Genomic DNA, 12,515 nt, shown 5'->3' on the forward strand with positions numbered 1-12,515 from the left:
TGTCACCTGCGTTATCCACAGAGCCATCCTCCCCCACCCCCAGTCCCTCACTTTGTTTTTTTATTTACTGACTTTGAATATTTTGTAGGTCAGAGTGGCGTAAGCAGAGTGTATCAGAAGCATGGAATAATTTAAGCAAAAAAAAAATCTTCACTTGGACATTTGCATGGCTTTGTATGGTGGTTTTTAAGAATCACTTTGCATAGTTTTCACACATGTACACTATTTCTCTTAGAAGTTCAGATTTATAAGGCAGTTGGGAAACTTTCCAGTCATCAAAGGTGGTCAAGTCCTGTGTGATTAGACTCTGTCTCTATTATCTTGTTATTTATCTACAGGTGGAACTTATGGACATCACCATCAGCAGGCTTCCAGCTACAGGATCCTACGCCCAGTGCCTGGCAAGACAGAAAGCATTTGCTGGCTCTACCGTGAGTGAGAAAGAAGGGGGAGAAAGACTGAATGACAAAAGCATTATGCCCCTCACTAACACACTAACACACACACACACACACACACACACACACACACACACACATGGCTAAGGCTCTCTAGGCTCAGCTCTGCTGTCTCTCCCAGGGGTCTCATAAAGGTAGGCTTACCAGGCTTCCTGAGCAGTGCTGAGAGCCACACAGCTCTTAGAAACCTAGATAAATGTTACCCATGGAGCCAACAATTGCTTTAAACAGGAACATGTCTCTGAACTTTTGAAGATGGGTTACTTATCAGATGAAGGAAAGGCACTGTGAATTATCTGAGAGCCGGCTTGGTTCTACAATGGCCGCCATTGTGTCATGCCTCAGCTTTGTGTGTCATGCCATGCTGGAGGGCTGGCTCACGTAGCTGGCAGCCAGGTTGTTCCAAGGTTGCGTGGTTAGCGTCACAGTCTCCATGCCTTCCAGTGGTAAGCTGGGGAGATACTGAGATGGCCACCCCCCTCCACACACACACACACACACACACACACACACACACACACACACCATGCATCTCCATTTACATTTCATTTGCTTATTTTCTCTTATCATGCTGCCATCTCTCCTGGGGCTTTCCAGAACTTTGCTTCAGTAAGTAATAGTTTTGGTTTTAATTTTCCTTGGCTCTGCAATGGAAAATGGAAACAAGATCACCAACTCATTGGATTAGAGGGAATGAGGAGAGCCTGGGTTGGAGAGCTTTGCACTGAGGTGATCCCTATGTTTAGCCTTGTAGTTATGTATTTAGCTAGACAAAGCCAGCAGTTCCACCTGTCTGTCTAGCTAAGGGGATCTTTCTTTCCACTAACTAGGTGATTTCACAATATATTTTTGCTTAAGACTCATTTCTTTCAACACGCATTTACTGAAAGCCCAGTGAGCAGAGCTGGGATTGACTATGCTTGGTCATTCTCTCACTACCTGAGCCCAAGAAGGAGAGTGCTTGTTATCTCAGCTTGTTCCAGAGGGGCCCTCAGTCTTACCATTCTCAGAGCATGGTTGTAGAATAGGATTTGAGGGAATGCAGGAAACGTATTTCCTTATTCGACTTCACATTCCTAGAGACAGGCACAAAGTGTGACACCTGCTAGGTCTCTGAATACTTACTGAATCCACACACTGAGGAGCATGTTAGGATACACTACCAGATCTCGAAAATGTCAGCACAACTCCCAACCTTTGCACAGATACCTGATAATATTCTGCACCTTTTCAACTGTGTATACCAGCCGTGGCGTTCCCAGAATCCAGGCAGACAGCATATGGCACCAGTAGCATTCCTACCCCTAACCCAAGCAGGAGCCTTTTCTGAATGCCACAGTACCTGTCCTGAAGCTCCACTTCTGTCTGGTCATTTATGAGACCTTCTGGCCAGCTTGTCCTCTTACTTGGCTTCACTAGAATGAGTGCCATCATTTCCTCCCATGCCTGCATCCCTGATGTTCAGTGCAGTGCCTCTGTGGTGGGTAGAATGAGTGTTAGCTCCTTCAGTCCTTAATCTTCCGTTGCTGCATCGACATTTTAGTGATCTGGTGAGACTTTCTTGTTCTTATGTAGACCCCACTCTTTCATTCTCTCTTTTTTCTGTGCATCTCTCCAATGTTCCCTCTTAGTTCTATGGTTAGACGGTGAGTGGATTAGATGGTTCAGGGGTTAGTTAGGGTTTTCCACTGCTTGAGAGAATTTGATGCATAGACATAATGTGTTTTGATCAAATCCATCCCCATTCTCTTCCTTCCAATTCCTTCTCCCTTTGCCCTTTCCTTCACATTTCCTTTCTAACTTCAGGATATCTTTGCTATTTAACTTACTGAGTCTAGCAAGTGCCGGTTGTATGTGCTTGGGTGTAGGGCCTTCTTCTGGAGTGTGGCTAGTCCCACGGAAACTATACCTCCTGAAGAAAACTGACTTTGCTTCCCCAGCAATTGTAAATTGCCATTAGCTTCTTGGCAAGGAGTGAGACTTCATGAGCCCCTCCATATCTATGCTTGGATTTTAGCTGGCTTGCTCTTGTGCAAGAAGGTCCCTTTAGAAGACATGATTTCTGAGGTCATGCTCTTAAAACTGAAAAGCCAGGAAAGCTGGTGTTGCCATTTTTTCTATGCATGTACCAAGGCCAATGAAGTTAATATCATAACCCCCAGTCCAAGGGCAAGAACAGAAGAGCTGTGTTTTTCCTGTCCAAGCCATGAGTCAGAAAATAAGATGCTGTGTTTAATCCACACCCTCAATGGATCGGTTGATACCACATATTGGGAAGGGGATCTATTTTACTAGATCCATTGCTCAGATGCTGCCCCTCTGGTTTGAAAGCATCCTCTAAGACACACTGGGTAATAATGGTTTAACAGGGCAACCCATGGCCCAGTCAAACTGACATTTAAATAACTTTCGCAGTTAAGAACATGGGTTCAGCTTTCAAATTTCCTATGACTTTGAGTCTTGTCCTTCCTAGCAACATAGGCCAACATATGTCTCATGTGTGTATAGAGAAATTAGAATGATAGTACTACATATTGCATTGTGCTGCCATGAAGGTTGAAAGAACACACACACAGGATACTCATCACATAGTAAGCACATTAAATGTTAGTCCATCCTTACTGTTATTTGTCATGGCAGAGGTTAGCTTTAATTATCAACATGACACAGTCTATCTGGAAAGAGTCTCAATAAAGGGCTGAGACTATGCATATGTCTATAGGATATTGTCTTAATTAATCCATGTAAAAAGATTGAGCCCACTAAGGGAAGCTCCATTCCCTATGCTTGAAGTCCTGAATTGTATACGAGTGGGGAAATCAAGCTGAGCAAAAGTAGCCAAGTAGCATGTATGCTTCCATTTCTTTATATTCCTGACTACTGGCATGGTATGACTGCTTTTTGAAGTTCCTGCCTTGACTTTCCTTGATAGACTTTTATCTGGAATTGAAAGGTAAAATACGCCTCTTTCTCCCCCTAAGATCTTTTTATTGGGGGGTGGGGGGGAGTCAGGGTGTTTTATCACAGCAACAAAAATGAAATCGTCACAGTTAGATATTTCACATCAGATGCTACTATATGTGCTGTGAACAACAAAGGAAACTTCTTTGTTTCACAGAACTTAAATTGGTGACGCAATCTTTTGGTTTCTTATTTTCCTGTAAGTCTTAAGTTGTAGCAGCCACTTACACTGTAGTATAAATCAGGCAATGCTTCCTTCCAATGTGTTAAAGAGAAACACAAGGTCATAGAGCAGCTATCCTGAAGGAGAAAAAGAGAAGTCCATGTGATTCAGGAAATAAACCAGCAGTTACATAAGTTCACTGTCGCCCTCTGTCTCTAGGCCATGGCCAGCAAGTTTAATTTATTGCTTTGTTGTGAGCAGCCACAAGGCTTGTGCTATCAATTTTTTGTTCTCGATGGCTACGAAGTGACTCAGACTATTAGCCTTGTATGATTACAGCATCTGTATTATGATGTCGGGGACACATTGCTGCTGCAATTTATTCCCTTTATTTAGTTCACTCTGTTTCACTCAACATATCACTGAACTGCAGTTCAAGAAAACCCTGGTGACGGACAGTTTCTCTCTCCTCTCCTGATATCCCTTCTCCCCACCCTGCTGTCTTGCTTGATGTCTTGTTTAAAGGAAGATTTGCACATCTCCTGGTCTCCTCCACAGTGGCTGACCTCCGGGCTGCTGTTCCTGCTGCGCGGCTGCTCTCCGTGGTGCTGAAAAGAGCTCACGCTTTGGGCTTAGCTGCTGCTGCCTGAGAGGAGGAATCCAGACACTCTGGAAAGGATTCTAGAAACCCTCCTTGCCACTGGCCTAAGAAGACCCGGAGTCCCACAATGAATGACCTTTTCCTTAAAGATGCTGCGTATCTCTGTGAGCCAAGAGTACGAGTTCCCTTTAAATATTTTTGCAGCTTCTGAGATGAGAACATTCTTTCATCTCTATGGCCTTCATTTTCCTCATGTATCCAATAGAGAGGGACTGACTTCTTTTTTCAATGACCATGGCTTTGTGTAGGGTTGTGAGAATCCTAGCAGAGGGCCAGCCAGCCTCATGACTGACCCTGCTCTCTGTGCCTCCAGCCTGACAGGCTTCTATTGTTCTAGTTAGTTATGTGACAGCAATCAGCTTGAGCTCTGTGGGTATTTGGGACTCCCCTTCCTCCATGACACCTTTTTCAAGCTTTGTCATTTTCCTCGTGGCTCTTTTAGCCATGTTCGGCTGTGCCAAAGCTGGTTCAGGTTGGCTTGCATAGCTTTTAGAACCCCCAAACCCAGGCCTGTCTGCCTCAGTGTGGACCAACCAGGTGCCCCCTCTCATGTTCTGATGTTACCTTAGACAAGAGGCTTCAGTGAGTTCTCTATCAGGAGAACTGCCATGGACAGGGTGCTTTGCACTTTCTGACTGCCTAGTCAAAAGCTCTAGGAAACATGGACCTTGGGCACAGAACCTGATCCCAGCATGGTCTCCATGTTGTTCACTTTTAACTGAACCTTAAAAAGACTTAAACAATGCAGGTGCCTTCTTTTTTCAAGGCAGCCCTCTCTCTTTCTACCATGTGCTGCTTCTAGGTCCCCAGGAGGCTCTTGTTCTGGCAACTGCCATTTTGTCTGACTCTGTATCATAGGGGTCACTCCACAGGCTTATGGGTCATCTTTGGAGTGAAGACAGTTTGTCATTGTCTTGGGCATAGATGCTCTTCAAATTGGGGGATGTAGATAGAGGTGAGAAGGCATCTGCCCCCATGAATTAGCTGTGAAGTTAATGCAGGTTTGGTGTACAGGAGCCTTTAGCACATTCTGATCCATCACAAGACTCTTGTTTAATATTCACTGGCAAGAACAGCTGCTCTTGGTTTAGGAAGACTAATTGCCTTTCAAATTGTTCTAGAAGCTTTCATCCATTTTGATCACTTGGTGGGGTTAAATATTCACTCTTATAATCATATCCAAGAAATCCAAACTGCAGTGACTTATCTCAGGCTTTATATCTATTATTTATTTATTTAAAAGAATTTTAAGTTCGTGCATGTGTGTGCTCATGGGAGTGCTCATGTGGGTGGCAACCAAACTGGGGTCCTTTGCATGCTCAAAAGCACCCAGCCACCTTTCTAGCTCCTTTCATGGGACTTTAAAGTCTCACGTCATTTGGTCCCTATTGACTTCATGATGGTCATTAGGAAGATTATTAGGATGCTTAAATCCTCAGTGTTTGGTCTGGTAGTTATTTATAGGAATGACTTTGAGGAACACAGCATAGATCTCATCTCTGTTTATCAACTCTTTTGGGGAGTGGGGGTTGGTGGGTAGTTGCAACCATCCTGCAATCTTTACTAATGACGCTAAAAAGATGCACGGACTTGGCTTAAATGAACCTTGAATGGTATAAATAAAACTGTACAGATTGAGGCATAGTAACAAGCAATGCCTTGAAAAGGTAAGAACTAGCCAGGCCTCCTATCACAGGCCTGTAATCGCTGCTACTAAAAAAGATGGAGGAACATTCAGTATTATAATACTAGAAAAAATATAAGAAAAGTAGATATTGATAGTTGGAAGAGAAGAAGAAAAATAGGATGGCAAAAGCTACAGGGATGTTTGTTGAGCACAGGGAAAGAAGAGTAAATCCCTGAGATGTCTGGGAAAGGAAGCACCGAGAGCTGGCAGTGGGCTTATGGTGAAAGAGGGAAGGGTGTAGAGAAATTAAAATAAGATAATGGATGAGGACAAGATTGACAAACAGTCTGGAGTGTTCTTGCTTGGATTTACTTATGTATTAACTAAGGCTACACAATCCCACATGTTATTGAAGAAGCAGAGAGATACATCAAGCACACGAAGATTTCTCTTTACTCTTTGTAAACCTAAGGGTGCCAAGTGAAGGACTCTCAGATTATTTTGGCCTAAGCTTCTAAGTTAATTGCTTCACCAAAATAAAATCACAGTGGCGTTTAGTAGGCAAAAGTATTTATGAGAAAAGGGAGGTATTGTGGATGTTTTGTTTTATGATATGTAAATATGTTTTTATTGTCATCCCAAGTGGAGGATTTTAGTTTGTCTACACCTGTTAATTGTCTTGTGTGGAGCGTGATCTTTACCAGCTGGAATTAATTGAATTCTGAGGACTTTGAGGGGTATAAATATGATAGCAGAAAGGAAAAAAAAGTGCGGTGGCCTGGAGGAAATGGAGGATGACTGCTTGCTGTGATTGCTGGTTTGCTGGTTACCTGGACTATGGTATTTCCTGATGATGAGCGTTGGCATTGTCTCTCCCCCCCTAAATTCCTATGCTCTACCCAGCAGGAAGAAGTAAAGAGGGGGCTACATTCTCTTTCCCTTACATCCTTCTTTTTCCCCTACCTGGGGTTGGGGTGTTGGAAGGGATGTATAAGCTTTAAGGAACCCCAAAATACACTAGTGAAAAGCTAGCACCTGCTGGGAAAAGAGGGAAAGACTTAGAAACTAATGATATTTATCGGTCACTTATGTGCCGCGTGACCAACTTCTCATAACGGCCCCAATACTGGGCACATTTATTGTCCCTGCTCATACAGATGAGAAAATGGAAACATCAGAAGTTCAGTCTCAAATGTGTGCTTGAAGGGGGTGATGTTAGGGATCAAATTTGTGCTGCTTGTCTCCAGAGCTCATATATGTGTCCAATATGATTGTCTAGCTTTTCTATGCTGATTTTATATGGTTCTGTATGGATGGCTCCAAGAATGGCTGCAAAGCTCATTTTTATCAGCACAGAAATATCTTAAGAGCTCATTCTTTTTGCTTCTGAGAGGCCATTGTTATTAAATTGTAGCTTTTTATGGAGACCTGGGGACAGCAGGGGCAGGAGGTGGGACTAAGATTCCCTCCCAGGCCTCTGTCCAGACAGGCTGGAAACCTTTCCCTTTTACTTAGCACCATGCTGAGGATTACAGCCAGAAACTTCAGAGAAGCAGGAAGAAAAAAAAATAATGCATTTATGTCATCTGGAGTAAAAGACATCAAGAATTCCTAAGGGAGTAAGTGGAAACCATTAGAGCAGTTTCAGACACAGTCTTTCCCATGCACACACTTCGTCAGTTGGAGTCTGGTTAACAATATTTATTCTGTAGTATGCCAGATGCTACTGGAGGTCTTGAGACCTCAGAGATGATTTGAAATTCTCCGTCTAACTGTAGATTAAAAATGGCGGCCATTATTCTTCTATTTGTTTGTGTGCTGACTGATTTCAGGCCCTGGACCAATAGAATGTGGAAGGAGACAGAGTGTGACTCTGAGTGTAGGCCATAAGAAACCTTGCAGCTCCTGACTAAAGCTCGGGAAACTCTTAGAACGCGCTGCCTGGCTGAGTAAAGCTGAGTCCCACAAACAGCCAGCGTCAAGGTGAACCCGCCACGTCATCCTGCACACCTACCCAAAGGTGTCTTGATTTCAGGTAACTCCAGCTCCAGCAGCTAATCACAGCAACATGAACGGCCCCAAGGAAGAACTGCTCAGCCAGGCTCAGCGAAGGGATGATGGAAAAGCTGTTTTAACCTGCGAGACTGGGCAGTTTGTGATGTGCTGATGAGAATCCAGAACGTTGTCATGAAGAGATCCTGTTGGGGAACTAGTGGCAGCTGTGGAAACAGGAGCTTTCTGCTTTTGGAGCCTGTGGCACTGCACCGCAAGCAGATGATGCTAAGGGGTTAGGCTGGACTTGAAGAGGGCAGGAAGGTATCCTCTCCAGGACTGGTTCTTCTGATTCTTATTATATGAGCTTGGCCAGGAACTCACTATCCTGAGGGGTCTCTGCTTCTTCTCCACAAGTGAGACTCAACTGTTTCCTAGAGTTTATTATTATTATTATTATTATATATGAACCCCAGTTTATTTCTTTATAAACTTAAGAGGCAAGGAACCTAAAACAAATTGTACACAGAGGACAGGAAGAACAGGTTTATTGCCCTCCATGTCCCTGGAGAGACCAGGAGAATATTTCTAAAGCAGAAAAGTGAGCATAGGCTCCCAGTGGTCAGAGGCCTGGCCTGGAGTTCCAGCAGCATATTTTCCCAGCAGTGATGCTATCAAAAGTCAGAAATGAAACATTATCTGATTCCGATGCTATGTACTCATGTTTATTTCACATGAGGCTCCATACTATTATCTTCATAGACTAGTCTTTGTGATTAATATCAAGCACTGGTTTCATCATGTTTACACTGAGCAGAGCTGGGTCATAGAAACAAGAGAGATGCCCAACGGCCCCATCGCTTTCCTTCCCAGACTGCGCTTAGTCCCAACTCTTTCAATGCATCTTGACATGACTGAAGAAACCAGGCTGAGTGAGAGGAGGGGCAATAGCATAAACATCAGAAGGCCCCGAGCCATGTGGGATCATAGCAAATCCAAGCATTATGGAGGACTGGCAGAACCATCCGGGGGCAGGCTGGAAAGGGTTAACAGAACCAATGGGCCAGCTGGCATCTGTGTTGGCACTCATGGAGAGAAGGAAAAGGAGCTGCAGTGTCAAGACAAGAAAGAGAAACAAAACAAAATACCAGAGCTTTAGCCAAATCCCCAAGTTACCAGATGGATGGTGAAGGAAACTTCTAGCCAACTCCATGTTGCAGCCTCTGGCCAGAATAGACCTCAAGCCCAGGCAAGTCTGTGAGCCCACCTGCACAGCTTGTCTCTGTTGGATAGCATACCAGAGTCCCAGACTGTCACTGATTCTGTGTGTCAGGGAGAAGTGCTGATTTTCCCCTTTATTAATGCATGCATCCAAGCAGCCGCCCATCATGCATGCACCCATCTATCAACTTATGCATATTTAAGAACAAACATTTATTAGACGCCTACATCAAGCCAGACACTAGGTATTAGGTGACTATACAGACAAATCAGCATGACAAAGATGAATAACACAACATGGTCTTTGCCTTGGAGGGAAAAAAAAATCTGTCAAGAGTAGATACTGTGGGCAGCTCTGAAGTGAGTTAGAAGAAAGTTTGTGGTAAGGGAAAAAATTCTGACTTTTGCTGATGATTTATAGTGAGCCAGACAATGTTCTGCAGAGATTTACATGCGTTATCTCATTTAACCCTCACCATTGACAGTGCCATTAGCTGCTTTTAGAGCTGAAGAGCCATCTTCAAGGAATTAAGGCTGCAGTGTGTCTGGATTCAGGTCTGAGCTCATTCCGTGCAGTGGAGGAGAATCTGGGCAAGAGCATGTGCAAGGCCTGGCACCCAGCATGCCACAGGAGTCTTGCTACTTGGTAACAGTGGATGGGGTGCATGAAGTCAGATGGTCAGTGATGACATAAGCTTTGGAAAGGGAGACATACTTTGCCACAGGTACCCAAAATGACAGAGCAGCATCTAAGTTTGAGAGGTCATTGCAAGCTGAGAAGACACTCTCCCAGACATCCCAACCCTGCCCTCAGCTTTGGCAGAAAGTGCTTTCTAATCTGTGGCTGACAACATGCTCATGAAATACAAATTCCTCTTCTCTGCTTCCTGGCTTGCCTCTTGTACGCATATGTGCACTGACAGATGGATGGGCCTGCCGAGGCAGCTGAGAATCAGAATTAGGGAGGAGGGTGCTGGGACTTAGGGTACATGTAGAGGAAAGACTCTAGTGCAATTTTACCAAGCAAGTTGCATGTCTGGGTGCTGAATGAATGAAAAGTTTTCTTTTTTTTTTTTTTAATCTTTCATGTTATTTCTGACAGGATGGTTTGAGAGTGAAGGCAGTAGGGTGGGCAGGATGGTTCACCTGCAAAGTACTCCCTGCCAAGTTGGCTTCTTCTCCACAAGCTATTTTCCTTGTCTGGAGTCAGTTCACACCTAATATGGAAGAATGGCTTTTCAGCCTCTACTTGTTGCTATGGTAGCTTGGGAAGGACTGCGGCTGAGCTCTTGCTGCAGCTCCCCCTTCTCCAAACACGATTGACACGGCGCTGAACATTCGTGGTTTGAGGATGAGGCAAGTGTCAGTGGATGGGGATTCTCTTGTTTAGGGAAGCATCTTTGCAGAGGGCAGAGTGGGAGCTTCTGATGGCCCCTCAGAGCCTCTGCCTTGCTGAGTCCTGGTTCCTATAGTCTGCTCCCTTCCCCACCTCTACTTTTATTTATTTATTTATTTATTTGTTTGTTTATTTATTTATTTTGGAACAGAGGCTGAAAATGGCCCTTGGTAATATTTCTAATGATTTAACTGGCTGGATTAAAATGCAGACTATTGTTAAGTTTTAAAAATGATTTCAAATATTCGAGGATTGCTATAAATAAGGACTTACTCCCCACTGGAGGAATGATTCTTTCTCTGGAAACAAAAGGGTGCTGGGCAAGGAAGAGCTGTGAAACATGACATTCCTTTTAGGCTGGAGTTGATGAAAGAGGCTGGTAAGTGGTGATGGCTGAGATGTGCATCATTCTTGCCCCTTAGGGAGGCTGTAATCCAGTGAGGAAGAGAGATACTCTATAAAGTTGAGGCCCCAATGGGCACCCATCTGAGGGATCAGAGATGGTTCCTCTTGGAGAGGAGGTTTAAAAGAACCACTAAAGAGTCACAGTGCATGGATCTGGCAGTTGGCTTCGAGGAAAGGGATCAGCATATAAAGATGTTTGAAAGGAAGGACACTTGGTTGGGAGGTTAGGGGAATGCAGTGACAGCTATAGCAGAGAATAAGAATGGAAGATGATGTAGACGTTTCTGATGGGAGGATCTTGAAGGGAGTGGTCACAGCTGAAGTGCTATCGTGTCTGGGGCATTGTTCTAAGTGTTTTCCATGTGTTAATATTTTTTTTTAGCTCCCACAGCCATTTTATAAAGCATTAGAATGTACATTGCATTAGAATGTACATTTTGCAAATGAAAAGGCTGAGAAACATAGATCCAATGACTTCCTAAGATCTTAGCACAAACATGTAAATAAACCTAGTTTATCCTGAAGTAGTGGGGACCTGCCACAGTAAAGTATTAGCAGTCTAGGCTTTGGGTAATTAGAAGCCACACATGGAAAGTACTGATGGGGAAAGGAACCTTGCACTGCAGACAGAACTGTGGGCTGGAGGGACTGGAGAGGATGGCAAGGATTCCAGACAGGACTGGGGATATGGTGGAAAGGAGAGAACAGACAAGTTGATCACAGGTGCTGGAAGGTAGACTCCCTGAGGGCGGTGTGGAAGGGGATGGTACAAGCAGTGAAGGATGAATCCCAAGCCACGTGCCTCATCATCCACGTAAGCTGTGAGGGTTTGTTCTTACCTGTAGAGCTGGGTGAGGGGTGCGATCTTCACAGGACAGTTAGGGCTAAATGCATGTGAGCTAGGCCATGACAATGGTACCTACATCAAAAGGCATGAATGGAAGCATGTTTCCTTCTTATCTCTCTTCTTTGTGCCTCATAGCAACTTAGTCTGAGGGGATTCCTCTCTGCTTTCTTGCCTCAGTTCTTTTTTTCTTCCCAAATATACAGATGTCTATCTCACTATTGTTGAGATGCTCCTTGCATTTCTTCCATGATATCATCTATTCATGTAGTCCATCCCAACATATGAACATCTGTTGTCTGAATTGCTTTAGGTCTTACAGTTTCTGTCTCTCCCAATAAGACCACCTTACAGATGGTCAATTCTCTTTTCAAGACTTCCTTCTGTGCTCAACAACAAGATCCTTGACTCCACCTCTCTGCTCTCAAACTTTCATGAATATTGCTTCATTTGAAACTATTATAAATTCTGTCTAAGGGCAATCAGTACCTTTATCACAATCATCACCATCACCACCACCATCATCACCATTAGCCTCTAATACATATAAAAAGCTGAGACTAATGAAAATCTAAGTGACTCACTCAACATGGTGTGTCTAGAAAGTGAGAGGATTTAGAAAGTTCAAATCCTTCATCTTTCAAGTGTAAACTTTCAAAGCATCTATCAGAAGTTAGGTTTGTACTCCATGGTAGGTATTAAGCTCAGTATTTTGCATCCTAAGATGTTCATTGGTATCATCCTCAGTTTAATGTAGGAAGAAACATAGAGAAGGGACTGAGCCATA

This window comes from Meriones unguiculatus, chromosome 12 (genome assembly GCF_030254825.1).
Source record: "Meriones unguiculatus strain TT.TT164.6M chromosome 12, Bangor_MerUng_6.1, whole genome shotgun sequence".
In the NCBI taxonomy this organism is placed as follows: Eukaryota; Metazoa; Chordata; class Mammalia; order Rodentia; family Muridae; genus Meriones; species Meriones unguiculatus.